We start from the raw sequence: 19,016 nt of genomic DNA, 5'->3' as shown, positions 1-19,016 counted from the left end.
ATGTATGTGGCAAAAACCAATGCAATATTGTAAAGCAATTATCCTCCAATAAATAAATAATAAAAAATAAAGTTTTTAAATACATAAAATAAAAATAAATAAATAAATAAATACATACATAAAATAAAATTCACAGAATTACAAAGAAAATTGATTATATGCAATTAAAGTTGGCAATTTTTTCTTAAAATTGTGTATGGTAATATAGCACTTTTTATTAATGTACTAAATAACAGGATATAACAGTGAGTCTAATAACTTTCTTGATTTTGAAGTAGCCATAAGCATACATAGTATTGAGAGATTCATCAAACACTGAAATGTTTGAATGTGAAAGTGAAACCATTTATAATTCTTGTGGGTGACAATGTGTAATATTATTCTATTCCTAACTGAAGGAAATGCATTCCAGTTAGGGAAAATAGATGAATTTTCTTTCCCACCCAATTTTGAATTCTATTCACTTCTTTGTGAGATTTCCCTGGTGGTCCAGTGGTTAAGACTCCACACTCCCAATGCAGGGGGCATTGATCCCTGGTCAGGGAACTATGATCTCACATTTCATGCAATGTGGCCAAAAATAAACATTCAATTTTTAGCATCCTTGGACTCCAAGACCCTCCAATTTAGTGTGAAAATTCAGCTCTTCAACTTGGTCCTTCTTTTCCTTTGAGTGAAGAATTTGAGAAGATAGTGATAAAACATCTCAATATTCCTTTTCTACTGAAGTTTAGGGGTTGGGGGTAGAGGATGAGGGGTGGGACGGAGGCTAATGCATTAAAAATATATTCTGTCCAAGTATCATGCACATTAGTATCATACATATTAGACTCTCACTGGCTGGCTCTCTCACAACCTAACTTTGCAACCAAAGGCAAATATTAGCCTCTTTGAATTTTAGTTGCTTCATTCATAAGATGAAGTAAGATTTTCTACTCACAGGATGGACCGCAAGGTGAAACATGATAATAAACTTACTGTCCAAAAGCCAGGCACCACATGTGAACTCAGTGGATATGTCCTGCAGTGCTGTTTCCATTGGCCCATGTCTCTTATTCCTTCCTCTAATAAAAGCTCCAGGCAGGCCCTCCACACTCAAGTTTCTGAGTTGGTCTAACTGGCACCACTGGCCATCTTTACCCTGTGCTTAGGTCAGCCTCCTTCATTGGCTCTTATCAGGCTGTGTGCTCTGATGCAAAGCGACTGGATTATCTAGGTTGGACCTGGAATCCTCAAGGTCTATGGATAGGTGAGCCTGACCAAGTTACATTATTCTTCAGGGCTGCACATTAACACGATAAGTAGTAGGTCTCCCTCTCAGAGACAAAATAAGGATTAAGTGAATGCAGTTTCATTTAATAAATGTTCCTTGTCTTTCCTTGGATTTTTTTAATGGAAATTAATTACTATGAGGGGCATTCAGGTAGAGCAAAAATTGTTGAAAAAGGAAGTAGAATGAAAAAATAGGCTTTGCCACCAAAAGTTCATTTTATGTTCATCAATTCTATTTTTCTGATTTTCAGGTTTCCTAGCCACAAGCATCCAACTAAACACCTGTATTAGAAAAATTTGAGAGTTCCCAATAAGAAAATAAGCCCTGTGAATCTATCCCAACTATCATAATTGGCCTCCAACATGAGGGTCAGATTGTGCTGCTGGCAATAGAACAGTGGAAGATTGACTTTGCTTTATGGGAGAAATAGGGAATTCAGATTGCTCTTAGGTGTGGCTAGGAACACCCATGAGCAACGGGACTCCCTCTGAGTTGTCCTGTAACCCAGAAATTTTTAAATGATGTCCATGCAGAAGACAGGAGAGTATAAACAGAGACTGGTTCTCAGAGGCCAATCTCAGTACTGTGTGTGTTCCCCAGTTATAACCACCATCTCCCTACCTCCCCCTAAACCCAAAGTGCTGGGAGAAACCATTCATTCTCCAGACAAGAGTGGCCTTGGAGTCAGGGAGGCCTGGATTTATGCCCCAGCTCAGTCACTTACCACCTGGATAGACTTCAACAAAATAATTTGTTTCTAAGCCTCAATTTTCCTCAACCATAAAATAGAGAACACATCACCACTGCAAATACTGGAGATTCTATAAAGAAAGCACCTGGCCTACAATATATATTCAATAAACAGCAAGTATTACTGTATAGTATGAACCACAAGAGTTGAAGAGGAGTACGGTGTCCAAAAATAGAGGAGGTGAGAGAAATCAAGGTGCAAGAAAGGGAAGCAGGAAATCAAAATGAGAGACCTGATTGCTGCAGGAATGTCAGCTTGTTCAGTATTGCTGTGAAGTAAATGACAATGTAGGGATGATTAGAAGGTAATTTTAAGTACTACAAAAACGAGTTATTCATGAACATAGCACAGAGCAAAAGATGAGAAGTGACATGTACAGGAGGTCAATTATAGATCTCATTTCTAGTGTCTTATCACAGTCACATTGCACGATGGGCCAGTCCCAGCCATTTCTGTGAACATCACCGTTCACCAAAAGACTTAGAAGGGAAAATCCCTCCATTGCATAAAGCGATGACAACAATTAAAATATCAGAAAAAAAGGAACTGTTACTCTTTCTTTGGTGACCAGGTTACTTTTAGCTTTTCAATTTCCCTCCCCTGACTTTTGGACCTTTGTAACCAGTGACAATCTAAAGCACTAAGAATATGTGAAATTTATTAATTGTTCATTATTTAACTCCATTTCCAAGTTCTCTTTTCCCTTGGAGTTGCACATAGGAAGGCATCAGTGCCAATGGTAAAAAGGAGGCTTGATTTTGCTTTCATACTCCAACCAGAGTCCCAGGAAGCTCTGTTCTCAATGAATAATATTTCTTCTTTCTTTATCTACTCCCTGTATCTTCTCTCTCTTTCCAGTCATGTTACCTACTCTCCTCCCAGACAATTATGTCACCTATCAGGATTCTGTGGGAAAGCATGAGACCTAGGACCACATCAGCTTTTGCCATGTGCAGGTCTTTATCCCAGATGTTGAAGAAAAAGATACTGATGGCCATTAGGTACTTGCAATCTACTTACACAACCAGGTAAAAGTCATTACTTAACAGAATACAAGGTTCTCACAGTCCACCTCCAACCCTCACTTCCAGCCCCACCTTCCACCGCTTCTGCTCCCACAATGCAGACTAGAACCCAGAACTAACTCTAGGTCCTAATACTTTACACGGAGCTACGATACATCTGAAAACCTAAGAGAATGCTAAGTTTAAGTCCAACACTACCACTTACAAACTATGTGACTTAGGCAAATCCCTTAACTGCTCCAGACCTCAGTTTCCTTATTTATAAAATGTGGATGATAATACTTTTTTTCATAGGATCACATGAAGATTAAACAAGATGACACATGACAAGTGCTTGATGTGTGAATGACAGAAAGCTCCCTCTAGATGCCCATCTCTCCCCACTATGTTAGATGTGGGTAGAAACAAAGGAGGAAGAAGGAAGTTACCTGTAAAACACTTTTTTCTTCTATATTAATATACCAATAAGAGATTCTGTTGTTTCAACAATCTTATTATAAAAGCAAGTCACCTCTGTGTACGTTAAGCTTATCAATTTCCACCTTTGTACAATCTATTTAAATTATGACAGTACCTTTCAGAGTTTGAAATTTTAGTGTTATGATTTCAATGTAGAGGAGCAAGTTTATTTTAAAAGACTTTTCCCTGGTGGCTCAGAGGTTAAAGCGTCTGCCTGCAATGTGGGAGACCTGGGTTTGATACCTGGGTCAGGAAGATCCCCTGGAGAAGGGAGTGGCTACCCTCTCCAGTATTCTTGCCTGGAGAATTCCATGGACAGAGGAGTCTGGCTGTCTACAGACCATGGAGTCACAAAGAGTTGAACACGACTCAGCAACTAACACTAAAAACCATAAAGTAAAGCATCCGCCTGTAATGCAAGAGACACAGGTTCGATCCCTGGGTCAGGAAGATCCCCTGGAGAAGGAAATGGCAACCCACTCCAGTATTCTTGCCTGGAGAATCCCATGGATGGGAGGAGCCTGTGGGCTACAGTCTACAGGGTCGCAAAGAGTCAGACATGACTAAGCAACTTCACTTTTTTTAGGAATGAAGCTGATGGCAGGCAAAAACTTTGGACATTCATAACATAGCAACTGGATGACTGAAGAACAGGGTTGGGATGGGGGAAAGGAAAACCAGAGAATAAAAGAGAATAGGATAAGGATCTTGAGAGGGAAACAGAAGGCCATTACATACACACTTGTCCCACTTTGTCATTGTGCCTTCAACTCTGGTGGCAGCTGGAATGTCACTGACAATCACCCAAACTTCTGCCTTTGGCATACTGACAATGGATTGAGACATCAGGATGCATTTGTCAGGCGGCCTTGTCAGCTTGCCTCAGTTCAGGCAGACTTCTTAGCAGAGGTTCTTGCTGCTCCAGTCCAGCACAGGTAGCTCCCATACAAAACCCTTCCCTCTCTCCTACTGAGATGACAAAGAAAGGATGGAAAGAGAAATGAGGGAAAGGATGGAGAAAGATGAGCATACATAAAAATAAGTCAGAGTCTTACTGTCTCCCTACTGGTCTTGCATAAGCAGTACGATACTTCCAAACCAAAGAACTGCAAGATTTTATCCCCCACCATTGCTCAGCAAAAACGAAGATCATGGCATCTAGTCCCAGCACTTCATAGCAAATAGATGGGGAAACAATGGAAACAGTGACAGACTTTAGTTTCCTGGGCTCCAAAATCACTGCAGATGGTGACTGCAACCATGAAATTAAAAGACACTTCCTCCTTGGAAGAAAAGCTATGACAAACCTAGACAGCATATTAAAAAGCAGAGACATTACTTTGCCAACAAGGTCTGTATAGTCAAACCTATGGTTTTTCCGGTAGTCATGTAAGGATGTGAGAGTTGGTCCATTGATGCTTTTGAACTGTGGTGCTGGAAAAGAGTCTTGAGAGCCCCTTGGACTATAAATAGATCAAATCAGTCATTCCTAAAGGAAATCAGTCCTGAATATTCGTTGGAAAGACTGAGGCTAAAGCTGAAGCTCCAATACTTTGACCACATGATGTAAAGAGCTGACTCATCTGAAAAGACCCTGATGCAGGAAAGATTGAAGACAGGAGGAGAAGGGGATGACAGAGGATGAGATGGTTGGATGGCATCACCGATTCGATGAGTATGAGTTTGAGCAAGCTCTGGGAGTTGGCAATGGACAGTAAGCTGCAGTCTATGGGGTCACAAAGAGTCAGACACGACTAAGCAACTGAACTAACTAATTATTGCTCATATTCTCCTTAACATCTTTCCTGTATATGCCATTTCAGATGTTTTCAAACCATTTTATTTTCATAATAGATATGTAAATAGATTGTAAGCAGAGCAGGTAGGAATATCCCTACCTTGTGTTTAAAAACACAAGGAGACTATGGTCTAAAAATGTTGGTCCTTTCTCAGATTCCAACCACTCATTAGGAAATAGGCTGCTTTCGGACCAAAATCTCTTGACTCTGTGTTCCAAGAAATGAGTCAGTTCTCAAGTTTTACACTAGGCTTTTAAATCACTCTCACACCAGAGTGGGAGGTCTCCACTGTGTGAGGCTGTAGGCAAGAATGGGAAAGCTGCAAATATCAAACTCTGCCTTCTAGGGACTTCCCTGATGGTGCAGTGGATAAGAACCTGCCAGCCAATGCAGGGGACACAGGTTTGATCCCTAGTCCAGGAAGACACCACATGCCGTGGAACAACAAAGCCTGGGTGCCAAAATTACTGAGCCAAGCTCTAGAGCCCATGAGCTGCAACTATCAAGCCCACAAGCTGCAACTACTGAAGCCCATGTGCTCTAGGGTCCACCAAGAGAAGTCATCGCAATGAGATGGTCTGTCTGCAGGTACAACCCACCCCCCTACTAAGAGTAAACAAGTGCCCCTTGGCTACTCTCAGTCCTAGAACCAGGCGCACATGTGTCAAGCATACAGAAGAGACCCTGGAAGTGAGCTCAGGACCTCTAGGGGCAGGGAATTTGGGGTCTCTAAAAAAAGGGGCACACTCTACATGGGCACAGGCATTTATCCCTGCAGGGGAAAATGTTGCAAGAGGGTCAGAGTAGGGCCTAAAGCGTAGGCCCGGGACAGCAACCCCATAGTTCAGGTCTAAGGGCAGTTTTCCCCATGAGTATTTGTTCTTTTCTACCTCCAAGTATCAACTCCCAGCTGACAAAGCCTATTCATTAAGACTTCTTCACCTGTAATGCTGATAAAGAACGGACATGTCCTATTTTAATGATTCTCAACCCTGTTTTCATGGAAATTCTTTCATTATCTTGAAAAGAAAGACAGGAATTCTCAAAAATCATTTTACCATGATTAATATTAATCTTAAAAGATAGAATGCTTATCCACAATTACCGAAAAGTAGAAATGACCCAAATGTCTACCAATAGATGAATGTGTAAACAAAATGTGGTTTATGAATATGATGGAGTATTATTTAGCCATAAAATGAAATTCTGATATATGCTATAACATGGATGAAGCTTGAGGACATTATGCTAAGTGAAATGAGACAGACAAAAAAGGACAAATATTGTATAATTCTGTTTATGTGATTTACCTACAATAAGAAAATTCATAAAGACAGAAAGTAGAATAGTGGTTACCATGGGTTAGGAGGAGGGGGAATGAAAAGTTATTGTTTAATGGGCAGAAGGTTTCCGCTTGGGATGATGAAAAAGTTCTAGAAAAAGATAGTGATGGTGGTTGTATAACAGTGATTATGTACTTAATGCTAATGAACTATGCATATTTAAAATGGTAAATACTATGTTATGTATATTTTGCCACAATTTTTTAAAAAGATAAAATGCTACTGTACATCCTCAAGGTTTTCTGGAGAGGAATGTTAAAGAAGAAAGACAAGAAAACCCAAAATCAAGTTTCCAAAAACAGTGCCACCTCCAAAAAGACTAGGAATAGTTCTCTAAGGGAAACTGTATATTTCAGCATCATCCAAGTGTCACAATTATTCTTTTCCCTCTTCATTTGTACCTTGTCCCTTATCATAGGAGCCTGCAATTTAAATAAATTGATTGATTCTTCCTCCTTCACTGTTCTGTACCACAATAACTGAAGATATACACCAAATTAAAAACCACCCCAAGGCTAATGCTAAATTCAACATTGCTGCTAAATCAGTCCTAGACTAGAGAGTTAAAACTTGACAAACACCTACCAAGAATTACTCATGGGGAGGAGGTTCTTTTTAATTTTCAGTTTTCATGGATTTTTAAATTAAATGAACCCTCTGCACCCACACTCATGCCTAATAGATACAGAAATTTGTACTGGCACTCAAAAAATGATGACACACTACAGATGTGATTGCTGAAGCAATTATTCCTTTGTTACTTTAAAATGGTCACACACCATTTTTAGCCAGGTCTTCACTGCCAGAGTGGGAAACGAGGCAATGGTCTAATTCATTTTATCTCAATTATCTGGGAAACTGCCTGAATTCTGATCTCCCTTTTGTCAGTGAAAATAAAACATGATTGGAGAAGTTAAACATGACAAGAATGGGCTTAGAAAACTTTCATAAAACTTCCTGATTTCTCTCCTCTGTGAACACATTCATGCCCGTCTCTCACTATCATTTCAGTTCAGTTCAGTTGCTCAATCCCTCAGTCATGTCTGACTTTTTGTGACCTCATGGACTGCAGCATGCCAGGCTCCCTTGTCCATCACCAACTCCTGGAGCTTGCTCAAACTCATGTCCATCGAGTCAGTGATGCCATCCAACCATCTCATCCTCTGTTGTCCCCTTCTCCTCCTCTCTTCAATCTTTTCTGCATCAGGGTCTTTTCCAATGAGTCAGTTCTTTACACCAGGTGGCCAAAGTATTGATGCTTCAGCTTCAGCCTCAGTCCTTCCAATGAATATTCAGGACTGATTTCCTTTAGGATTGACTGGTTTAATCTTCTTGCTGTCCAAGGGACTCTCAAGAATCTTCTTCAACACCACAGTTCAAAAGCATCAATTCTTTGGCATTTAGCCTCTTAAACCTGCTCCTCAAAGTGTTACCCAAAGACCTGCAGCATCAGCACCATCTGGGAGGTTTCTAAGAAATGCTACCACTTCGAAAGCAAAACCTTAGACCCACTGAATAAGATTTCCAGTTATACACCATTTCCTAGGATTTTCACAGGCACTATAAAATTTAAGAAGCCCTACTATGTTAGTTTCCTGTTGCTGTTATAACAGATTATCACAAATTTCATTGCTGAAAATGATAGAAATTTAATTTCTCACACTTCTGGAGGGCAGGTGTCCAAAATCTGTTTCACTGGACTGAAATCAAGGTACTGGCAGGACCACCCCCACTCCAGATGTTTGAGAGAAGAATCTGTCCCTTGCCTCTTCTAGCTTCTGGTGGCTGCTAGCTTCTTCATCTGTAACCACTCTCTGCCTCCATCTTCACAAGAGGCATGTCAGATCTCTCTCTGCTCTGTCTCTTGTAAGGATAGCTGTGATGTAATTAAAAATAATCTCCTTGTCTCAAGACCCTTAATTTAAATTGCACCTGTGAAGACTCTTTCCAGATAAAGTAAACACTTCAGACTCTGGGGATTAGTACCTGGATATAATTCCCTGGTGGCTCAGTGGCAATCTGCTTGCCAATGCAGATGTGGGATCTATCCCTGGTTCAGGAAGATCCCCTGGAGAAGGGCATGGCAACTCACTCCAGTATTCTAGCCTGGAGAGTCCCCATGGACAGAAGAGTCTGGCGGGCTACAGTCCATGGGATTGCAAAGAGTTGGACACAACTGAGCGACTAAGCATAAGCACAAGCACCAGTATTCTTGCCTGGGAAATGCCATAGACAGAGGAGCCTGGAGGGTTACAGTCTATGAGGTTACAAACAGTCAGATGTGACTCAGCGGCCAAACGACAACAATAACAACCCTTTAGTGAGCCATTTTCATGCCTATCATCTACAAAGGTTTATTTCCACATGCTAATTGGGATACAACAAAATCACATACGTGATCTATATAAGTGCTATCTCCAAACATAAATCTAATACATTTAACAAAGGGCTATCCTTTAAAACCTATTTTCAGCAAAGAAGCATCAAAATTTCAAAGAGTGCTCCATGAGCATGCTCCAAAGACTCTGAAATTTCCTTCTATTATGAAGTCACAAACATAGCGCTTACCCACCTGGGCTCCTATCACATATTCAGATTTCTATGTTTCACCTGCAAGATCCAAGTCAGCAAAGAAGGGTCTGGGAGTCTGGATTTTAACACGAATCCTGATAATTCTACTGGTAATTCTAACCATCAGACCCATTTGAGAAACACTGCTTAGACCAGCAGTTCTCATCCCTCACTGCACATTACAATCATCTGGGGAAATTTTTTTTTAATACTGAGTCCCAGGTCCACCCAGATCAATTCAATCTGATTCTCCTGAGGTGGATATTTTGCAAAGCTCCCTAGATGATTCTAATGTGCAGCCAGGCTTGAGAACCACTGATTTTACCTCTCCAGAGCCAGTTAAGTGAGTTAGAGGTGATTTAACAGACTGAGGTAAGCCACCCATTAGACGAAAGACTCTCTGCGCTACTTCCCTTTTCAGAAGATTTGCTTAAGGGTCTCTCTTCACATGATGGACCATGCCTGTGAAGCACTAGGCAATTATGAAAGTGCTTTGGAAAATCAGCCCCACAGGAGTTCCCAGCCCAGCCATGAGAGCCCGTGCCCAAACGACATTCTCCAGCCACTCATGAGCACTCTGCATCGAAGAATAAAGTCAGGCCCAATCAAGCCGCCGCCGCTGCCGCCGCCGCTGCTGCTGAGTCGCTTCAGTCGTGTCCAACTATGTGCGACCCCATAGACGGCAGCCCAATCAAGCCTCTAGCTCACCCCAAATCTTGCCCTTCTTTATAAAGGGGAATTTATTTTATTCTCTTTTCCATATCCTTCCCTAGTCTCCATTACACCACACACACTTACTTCCAGTCCGACAATACCAAAGTAATAAAGCTAAAGAAGAAAACTGTTTAATTACTAATCAAAATATTCCCTAATCCAGTAAAGGTGCTGGCCCTGTCCACTCAGGGTTTAGCCACTCAGTCCTTAGGGTTTTGTAACAGAAACATAAACTATAACCACCAGTTGTAGCTAAAGAAAACAACTTACAACACATTAAACAATTAGCTCCTGAGTAACAAGTTTGATATCATTTTATTTTGCATTTTGTGATGACACAAGAGCAATCAAGGTGCTCTGGATAGATGGGATCCTCCTCCAAAGTTAACAAGACATGGGGTTCATCTAAAAAGAAAAATTTGGCTAAAAGTTCTAGAGGTTTATTTACTTAGAAGCCTAGAGTTAGATACCATCAAAAGTTAGAAGCTGGAATAATGGTGTCCTTGCAGAGAAAGCAACACCATGAAAGATGTGCTGAGCATTCAAGAAACTGCACTGTGAAAGTAAAAGTCCTGCTCATTTCGCCATCGTGGGCAATGAACAGCTTCTTGCAATATTTTTTCTGTGATGTAGGACAACTGAGGAGGCAGAGAGACTGATTAAGGAGACTATTGGAAAAACCCATATGCAAGATGACGGCAGTTTGCACGAGGGCAGTTTTGGGAGAGGTGTATGGATTGAGAATTACTTTGGAAGTTTAATCAGCCAAATTTACTGATGGATCAAATGCATGAATGGAAGGAATTGAGAAAGGCTCCAATGTGTTTGGCTTGAGCAACTGGGTGTGTAGAAGTGGCATTTTATGAAACAGAGAAGAATCAAAGGGGTATGACTGAGAATCCACAGTTCAGTCTTGGGCATTGAATGGCTTTTTTCACTTCTGACACCAAGCATGTGTTATCTTTTCCAACACTGCTTCTCCAGCATTCCCACATCAACTAGGTGTCGTACAATTCAATTTAATTCTGGCACAATCTACCTGGAGTTAGTAACAGACATCACAGGTTTAAGGACTCAGTCCCACAGGACTGCTTTCATTTCAGGGGCCAATCACAAATGTCAAGTCACCATACTTCCAGCCAACCAGCTATAAATCAGGGATTCCTAGCAACCCCCTCAGTTTCCATAATTTTCTAGAACAGCTCCTCACAGGACTCAGGAAGCCACTCTTACATTTACAACTTATTACAAAGGATACAAATAAGCAGCCAGACAAGGAGGTACACGGGGCAAGATTCAGAAGGGTTCCAAACAAAGGAGCCTCTGTCCTCATGCAGTTGGGATATACCATTCTCCCAGCACAAGCACATGTTCAGCAACTCAGAAACTCCATGAACCTTGCTGAGGAGTTTTTGTTCAGGCTTTATTACATAGGCTGGGCTGATTAAATCATTGATCGCTGATGATCAACTCAACCTCTAGTCCTTCTCCCCTTGCTGGAGGTTGGGGCGGAGTTGCCTCATAACAGTCAAAGACTATTTTATTACCCTTATCACTCAGCAAACTTCAAAGGTTTCAGGAGCATAGATCTTTCTGATGCCACAAGTACAGTTTCCGATAGTATCACTACCATTTCACCAAGCAGGTAGTCACATAAAAACCTGGAACTCAGGGAGGTCAGCTTCAAATACTGTGTCTGTCATTTATTAGCTTCTGTGGACAGATACTTGGCCTGTCCATGCTTTAGCTTCTCCATCCCCAAAATGCAAATAATAACCAGCTTGCAGTGTTCTATTAAAATAAGAGAAAGAGCATGTAAAGTAACGATTTACTCAGCACATATGTACAGAGTCTCTACTATGAGATAAGAATTATGCTTAGGACTAGAGGTAGAACATGGGACAAAACAAACAAAAATCCAGCCCTCGTGAACCTACATTCCAGTGGGAAAGACAGAAAATTAACAAATTAATGAGAGAACACATACCATACCACTGATGGTAATAAGAGCTGTAGAGAAAATAAAGTCAATAGGAAAGAATAGGGAGTGGATGGTGGGTAATGCTGTCATCTTAAATAGAGGAGTCAGAAAAGGCCTCATTGAGAAGGGGATTTATGAGCAGAGACCTGCGGAGGTGAGGAAACAGTCAGGCAGACATTTGAGGGGGGACTGTCACAGGCACTGAGAAAAGCAAGCCCAAAGAGCCCTTAGATAGAAGCTTGCCTGGATGGGCGCTGAGCCCAGTAAGGAGGCCAGTGTGACCAGAGGTGACCTGCTGAGAAGTGACAGCCCCTGCTCGGAATTCCCAAAATACTCACTGTCAGGATGGCTGTTTGGCCTGCATTCTAAGCTACTACTTTCCAGATATATATTGTTTTAACTTCCCAACTTCACTCTAATTATTTATCTGCTGATTAATACATTGAGAGCAGAGCTCAGAATACTTTTTTTAATTGCTATTCCTATCCTAACCAAGTACCTCAGATAGGAAAGATCAAATGTCATCTGGAAACTGACCAAACAAACACAGACACATGGACAAGCACACACACACACACACACACACACACACACACACAAATTGCCAACTTGTTCTACTCCCTGAAATATTAGTCTCTTTGCCCAAGTGTCCTTATGTACACAATATAACTAAATCATTTTTAAGTTTATTTGCATTAAGAAGTGTTTACTCTTGGGAATTCACTTTTAACATGGCAATTTCCACCAAGACTGGCTTTCCTGAAATTCCTTCAGCAAGGATTCTGCTTGCATTGACTGCATCAACAGTTAACCCAACCCTGGCAAAAATGAACCTGAATATCACACACCAGAATGCCTTAGAATTCAGGGTGCTTTATTAGCAACACGTGTTTTCTCTACAGTTCATTAATACTGATTGTTTCAACGACCATAATTTGAGGAGTAAGTTTCTAAAGAACTAGAAATGCATTTGGAGAAAGTTAGGAAGGATCGTGTGTCTTCCTAATCGCCCTGTGAACAAAGAATAGGTATCCCAGGGGAAATAATCACTATCATTTATTGAGCATTTATGATCAACCATGTAATAGTGCTAAGTGTTTCAATAAGCTCATTGAGTTAAATCTTTACAATACCTTGCATAGTAGGTATTAGCCCCATATTACAGATAAAGAAATGTCATCTCAGAGAGGTTGTTCATTGGCCCAAGGTCACATAGATAGTGAGGGGTAGAAGAAAGATTTTAACTCAGACAAACCAGTAATAAAAACAGCACACTCAGTATATATGAAACAAAGATCCAACAACTGATTTCATTCTGAGACTTAGGGCAAAGTTCTCTTTGCAGAAGTAGAAGGGTTGTCCCTACTGGTAGCCATGAAAAGTTAGAGTTGAATACCTGAATGGATCATGATCAATTCCCAAGACAAGAGGAAGAAACATGCTGAGTGACTGAACTCCTTTCCACGGGAGCAAATTGACAGATAAGTTGAATTTGGGTCCATGGTGCTGGAGCCTTTCTCCATGAATTAGCTGTGGGTGCTTAATGTTGATGACTGAGAGCAATTATACCACTCAGAGCAGATGGGAGCATATGGCAGGAGCCAAAATGAATCAATGTGTCACAGCAGCAAGGTTCTTGAATAAGATTTAGAAAATGTTACCAAAAGTGAAAGAAAGTGAAGTCGCTCAGTCGTGTCCGACCCCATGGACTGACTATAGCCTACCAGGCTCCTCCATCCATGGGATTTTCCAGGCAAGAATACTGGAATGGGTTGCCATTTCCTTCTCCAGGAGATCTTCCCGACCCAGGGATTTTACCCGGGTCTCCTGCATTGTAGGCAGATGCTTTACCCTCTGAGTCACTAGGGAAGTCTCACACAATGATTGTCATACTATCATGGGGTGTAGGGCCAGCAGTTAAATCTTTCTGCCAATAATTTATGGAACTTTCTTTTACCTGTATCCAGTTGCCATTGTTACAGCTCCAGTCTGCTGGTGGAGAAATGGAGATACAGCAGTTTGACTCAATTTACAGAGTAAGTCATTGGCAGAACTTGTGGGGTTTTGAGAGAGCTTAAAAAAAAGATTCCTTTTTCCTGACTGAGTCTTGAACCAATTAAAAAACAAAAGAAATAAAATAGCAGAGGCAGAGATAGAGCACAAGATACCATCTTACAAATAAAGCTAGCTTGGAAGACAAATGGCCAACTCCCACACAATCAACTCAGCTACAGACAACCCAAGGGGAAGGTTAGTCTGGCCAGGTCACTGCCCCTCCTCATTGGCCTGGACAGAGGAGAAAGGAGAAATCCCCTGTTCTCAACACCTTGGTGAGATATATTAGTTTCCAGTAAGAACAAGGACCAAACAGCCAACAAGAGAACTCACTTCATCCAAGTGGGGAGTCAGTCCTTTTAGGGATGTCACTCTCCCCTGTGATTTTTCTCATCACGGTCTTTAGGTCCAACCATAGTGTTCTAAGTGGGAGAGGGGCTTCTGCTGGAGGAAATAGATGTGACGGTTATTAGTCATCCTGGGAAGAGGTTGACCCAGACAGGAATTTATGATTCAAGAAGATATCCCTTCTTTCCAGGGATGAACATATTATTAGAGCAATTGGTCCTGTCTCCAGGGAAGACACAAAAGGAAGCATCCATGCCATCACTTTGGCTCACTCCTTAGATTCATATTTCCAGGCCCACTCTGTCATTTCTATACCACACAGGTATAGGCCCACACTCAGCACCAGGCAAGAGGAGTAAACAAAAATCTCACTGAGAGCTGGTCAACACTAAAAGCCATTGCAGCACTGAGCAGATTCCATCCATTTGAACGTTACATTCAGAAGCCTCAGGTCCACAGACCAAGCCTCACCGGCTCTGAGCATCTCCCTCTCTCCCATTAGTCTCTAATCTGCAGTCTGTTGCCAAGTTCTCAACTAAGATTTCTCATCTCAAATCTCCTTCTTCAGGGTACTTTCAAAGGTAAGAGCATTTTATGCTCCAAACCAAAATATTCTGCTATTCCACCCAACTGAAGATGACATTCATTTTCACAGTTTACTTTAGACATTTACTTCAAACAGAAGCAGTTTAGCCTCTGGCTGCATTAAACCTTTCCACTCCAAAATACACTTTTCATTTATCTTTACATAACCAGAAGGCCTATTCAAGTGTTGCTTTTGTTGTTAAAGGAGAAATCTGACCTCAGAAGTCAAGTTGGACTTCTATCTCTCAGAAAACAGAGAAAATGCTGGCAATTTTTAAATAGTTATTGCCCACCTCTATCCCAGACATTTGTTCTAGCCCTCAAGGTTTAAAAAACATGGATGGTTCCATCTAGTCCCATTACAAAAGTTCTAGTACTATCTCAGAGCAGAGTACATACAGAGATAAACATTGTCCTTCTGACCTTAACAGAATCTTCATATTTTCTAAGCTTTTTAAACATCTTTTTCTGCCCCAATACACTCAAGGAAGATAATAAACTCTGTCAGTAACAGCACCTCACAGACTCTAGCAAGAATTCTTTTGAGGGGATGGAGTACACAGACCTTCCTAAGACATAGAATAAGGAGAAAAAATTCTGCAGTTTGGAAGGTAATTATAATACCTCTCACTCTAAATTCCTATTGTCCCTGCAAATAAGAATAAACTGTTTGGAGGCTCTAATTTTCCTACTTTCTTTTACCTAAGCCATTATTAAATTCAGCTGGATATGTTTTATTATAAACCTCACCACTCCTTCAAAAGCCCTTGTCTTTGGGTCACTTTAATATCTGTTTTCATTTTTCCTTATTCTCTGCCCAACAAGTTGTTAATACCTCAAGGTTCAGGAGGAACCCTACTAAGAAGCCTAAAGCTCACCTCATTAGAACCAAGTTTACATTTGCAAAGAGCAGAAATACTGCCTCAAAACACAAGGATCTGCTTTCTTCCAAATTCCCTTATAGGTGTCCTAAAAAATTGGGTGATTTTCTTAAGAGTTTGGAAGAGCGCTGCCATAAGCCTTTCCGTGGTTTTTCACCCTTAATTTTCAGTGGTTTCAGGAATACTCCTCCTTTAACCAAGGTCAATACATGGAAATTACATTACATGAATGAAAAATGCATATTCATTTTGCAAAATCATTTACCCATTTACTCAATTTATTTGAAATTTTGACTTACTTACACCCATAAAGAAAATTCTTACTCAAAAATTCACCAGTCCTTCTCTATACATGCTTTATTTCTATTTGGTATAGTCATGTAAATCCCAAAGATACAAAATATGAATAACTACACAAAAATATCATTGCTAGCTGTTATTTTGGGAACTTGCTGCAAGAAAACTTCAGGTTTCCACATCATATCAAAAAAGATGGAGCTAAAATGCCTGTTTTCAGAATAAATACTTCAAAATGTGTGAATAGGTGAGTTAGGATCAGGTATCTCAGGTGCCAAAAGGCTCTGCCCTAAAATTTACTCTCTCCTAGAGAAAACAGCTATCTGAGTCAGAGGCAGGAAGATAAGAAAAGCTCTTTACATCTTCAAATTAAGTGAGTTGCCCGTTTTGCAACTGTGTTCACTTCTGACAGCCTGATAAACAAATATTTCAGGGGAAACTGTATGTAAAGAAAATAAATTGCCCCTTGGAACTTTCATGGCCGGCACCCTTGAGAAATAAAGAGTCCCATCCTTATTCTGCACACAGCGCTTCCTGCTGTTTTGTTCTTTATTTAGTTCTCTTTAAAGTTCAGCAGCATATTTATTCTTTCTCAAATTCTCCAAAATTCCAAACCACTCCATACGTGACAGGATTTTGAATAAATCCTCAAGTTCTCAAAATACAAAGTCCTGAGCCACAGCTGAAAACAGCAGCTGGGGCTTTGTCAGGTACCCCCTCCTCTCTGGCCCAGCTTAGTGCCCTTGGCGGGCACCTCTCTCCCTCCTACTGACCGCGGCAGCCTGCGGCCTCCCAGTCTCCTCCCTTGCATCTCCTGCTCTCTCCTCATTGCATGCGTATCAGTCGCATCACCCTCCCTCACCTCCTTCCTCAGATTCATCTACTCAATTTCATTCATGCATGCTGTTTCACCACCCATTCTTCCCATATAATGTTCCCTCCCCTGCAGTCCCCACACCCACCCCCCTCCCACACACACACACAAGTTCTCCTTCCTCATCTAGATGAAGCCTCTCTGACTTTCAGCTATTGTGTCAGAAAGAGTCCTCACCTACCTCTTCCTGTCCTCAGCCAGCCCACAAGTTCCTTCTCTGTGCTAGGAACTCTGTGCTTGAACCTGTCAAAATATTTATCTATCTCGCTGTTCTGGGAATGCGTCTTTTTACCTCCATTTTGCTCCCTTGGATGTTGAGGATGCGAACTGTGGCCCACTCACAGGTGGGTTCTCAATAAATGACTGCTGAGTGAATGAATATTCTGGAAGGAAGGAAAGAGGAACAATAGGAAGAAAGAGGGAATTAGTTTAATGCAAAAGAATAGACTGCATTTAAATCTTTAAGATCAGAAGAAAACTGTGAATGAGACCTGAGAAACATTGTGCCTACACCGAGCGGCGTCTCAGACCTGAGTGGCCCTCCCACAGCCACACCGCTGGTTTGACATAAGGGTGTGTCACACTACACACCAATTTTCAAATTATGCATACTATAGAATTATTATTGGGGCTTCCCTGGTGGCTCAGATGGTAAAGCATCTGCTTGCAATACAGGAGACCCAGGTTCAATCCCTGATTTGGGAAGATCCCCTGGAGAAGGAAATGGCAACCCACTCAGTACTCTTGCCTGGAAAATTCCATGAACGGAGGAGACTGATAGGCTACAGTCCATGGGGTTGCAAAGAGTCAGACACGACTGAGCAACTTCACTTTCTTTCTTATAGAATTATTGAATGCAATAAAAGATAATCCAATATGAAATTACCTAGTTTATCTAAACTAAGTCTTCCTATTAATACACATATCACACTCGTATGGGATGGGAGTAGAAGACCACAGCAGCACCTTTAGGTGGGATCTGTGATTATGCACTATCATCCGGCAGGTAAGGATGAGCTCCATCACTCACCTGTTACTGGGGACTGGACCCAATAGGAAGGCCTCACTGGAGCAATGCCAAAAACCTTTCTCAGAGGCTCAGTCTCTAGGCTTGGGTAAGGAGAAGGAAAGCATACATCCTGTAGTGGAAACAAGTATTAGTATCACATGACTAGGAAAGCTTGAGAGTCAATGTAATATACTGTATACTAATAGAATAAAAATAAAACTCTTATATTTTAATAGATGCAGAAAAAGCATTTGACAATATCCACTATCCCTTCTATGATTAAAAACACTTAATGAACTAATAGTAACGAACTTAACCTGTTAAAAAGTATCTATAAATAAATCATAGCTAACATCATACTTACTGATATGTCAATTTCAAGATACACGTCTATGACACAATTTCCCTATACTTGAACCCTTAACACATAGTTGGCACAATTTTTCCTTGATGTCCTAAGAGGAAAAAATAAGATTATAAAAAATTACAGGTCAACAGGCTGATGGCCCCAAAACAAATAATATCTTTCAAATAATACTGATGCAACACACAGCCATACAATAAAATAAAAGGCAAGGAGACAGATTTCCCAATGTTCATACAAGCCTATTAGTTTCAATTCTGTAGTTGTGCCTCACATTTCAAAAATATTCAGAAGGGAGAACTGGTCACCTAGAGGTATAATATCCTTACTTTTCAAAGAATCAAATAGCTTCATTCACTATGGTGAGAGGAAAGTACACCATGTCCTGGTCATCCCTCTCCCCTCCCTGGTGGGGGGACATGGAGAGTACATGGGAAGCATCAAGTCCAGGCATAAATAGACCTTATCTGGGATTCCCTGGTGGCTCAGATGGTAAAGAATCTGCCTGCAATGTGGGAGACCAGGGTTCGATCTCAGGGTTGGGAAGATCCCCTGGAGAAGGGACTGGCTACCCACTCCAGTATTCTTGCCTGGAGAGTTCCATGGACAGAGGAGCCTGGCAGGCTACAGTCCATGGGGTCACAAAGAGTTGGACACAGACTGAGTGGCTTTCACTTTTTTCATCTC

General features: G+C 41.1%; 1 long non-coding RNA gene across 1 annotated transcript in view; it reads right to left on the bottom strand.

The window, feature by feature from the left end:
* LOC139036053 (uncharacterized) overlaps window positions 1–18,416 on the bottom strand; it is a 243,050-nt gene extending 224,634 nt beyond the window's left edge. Inside the window, exons 1-3 of the long non-coding RNA XR_011488771.1 lie at window positions 18,330–18,416; window positions 17,987–18,095; window positions 17,249–17,339 (exon numbers count right to left, since the gene is read on the bottom strand). This is a non-coding gene — a long non-coding RNA (uncharacterized lncRNA). The remainder of the gene's footprint in view (window positions 1–17,248; window positions 17,340–17,986; window positions 18,096–18,329) is intronic.
* Window positions 18,417–19,016: the final 600 nt, after the last annotated feature.

This window comes from Odocoileus virginianus, chromosome 1 (assembly GCF_023699985.2).
Source record: "Odocoileus virginianus isolate 20LAN1187 ecotype Illinois chromosome 1, Ovbor_1.2, whole genome shotgun sequence".
In the NCBI taxonomy this organism is placed as follows: domain Eukaryota; kingdom Metazoa; phylum Chordata; class Mammalia; order Artiodactyla; family Cervidae; genus Odocoileus; species Odocoileus virginianus.
Note: the sequence above shows the minus strand (reverse complement) of the source record. Positions and strands in the feature narration are given on the sequence as shown.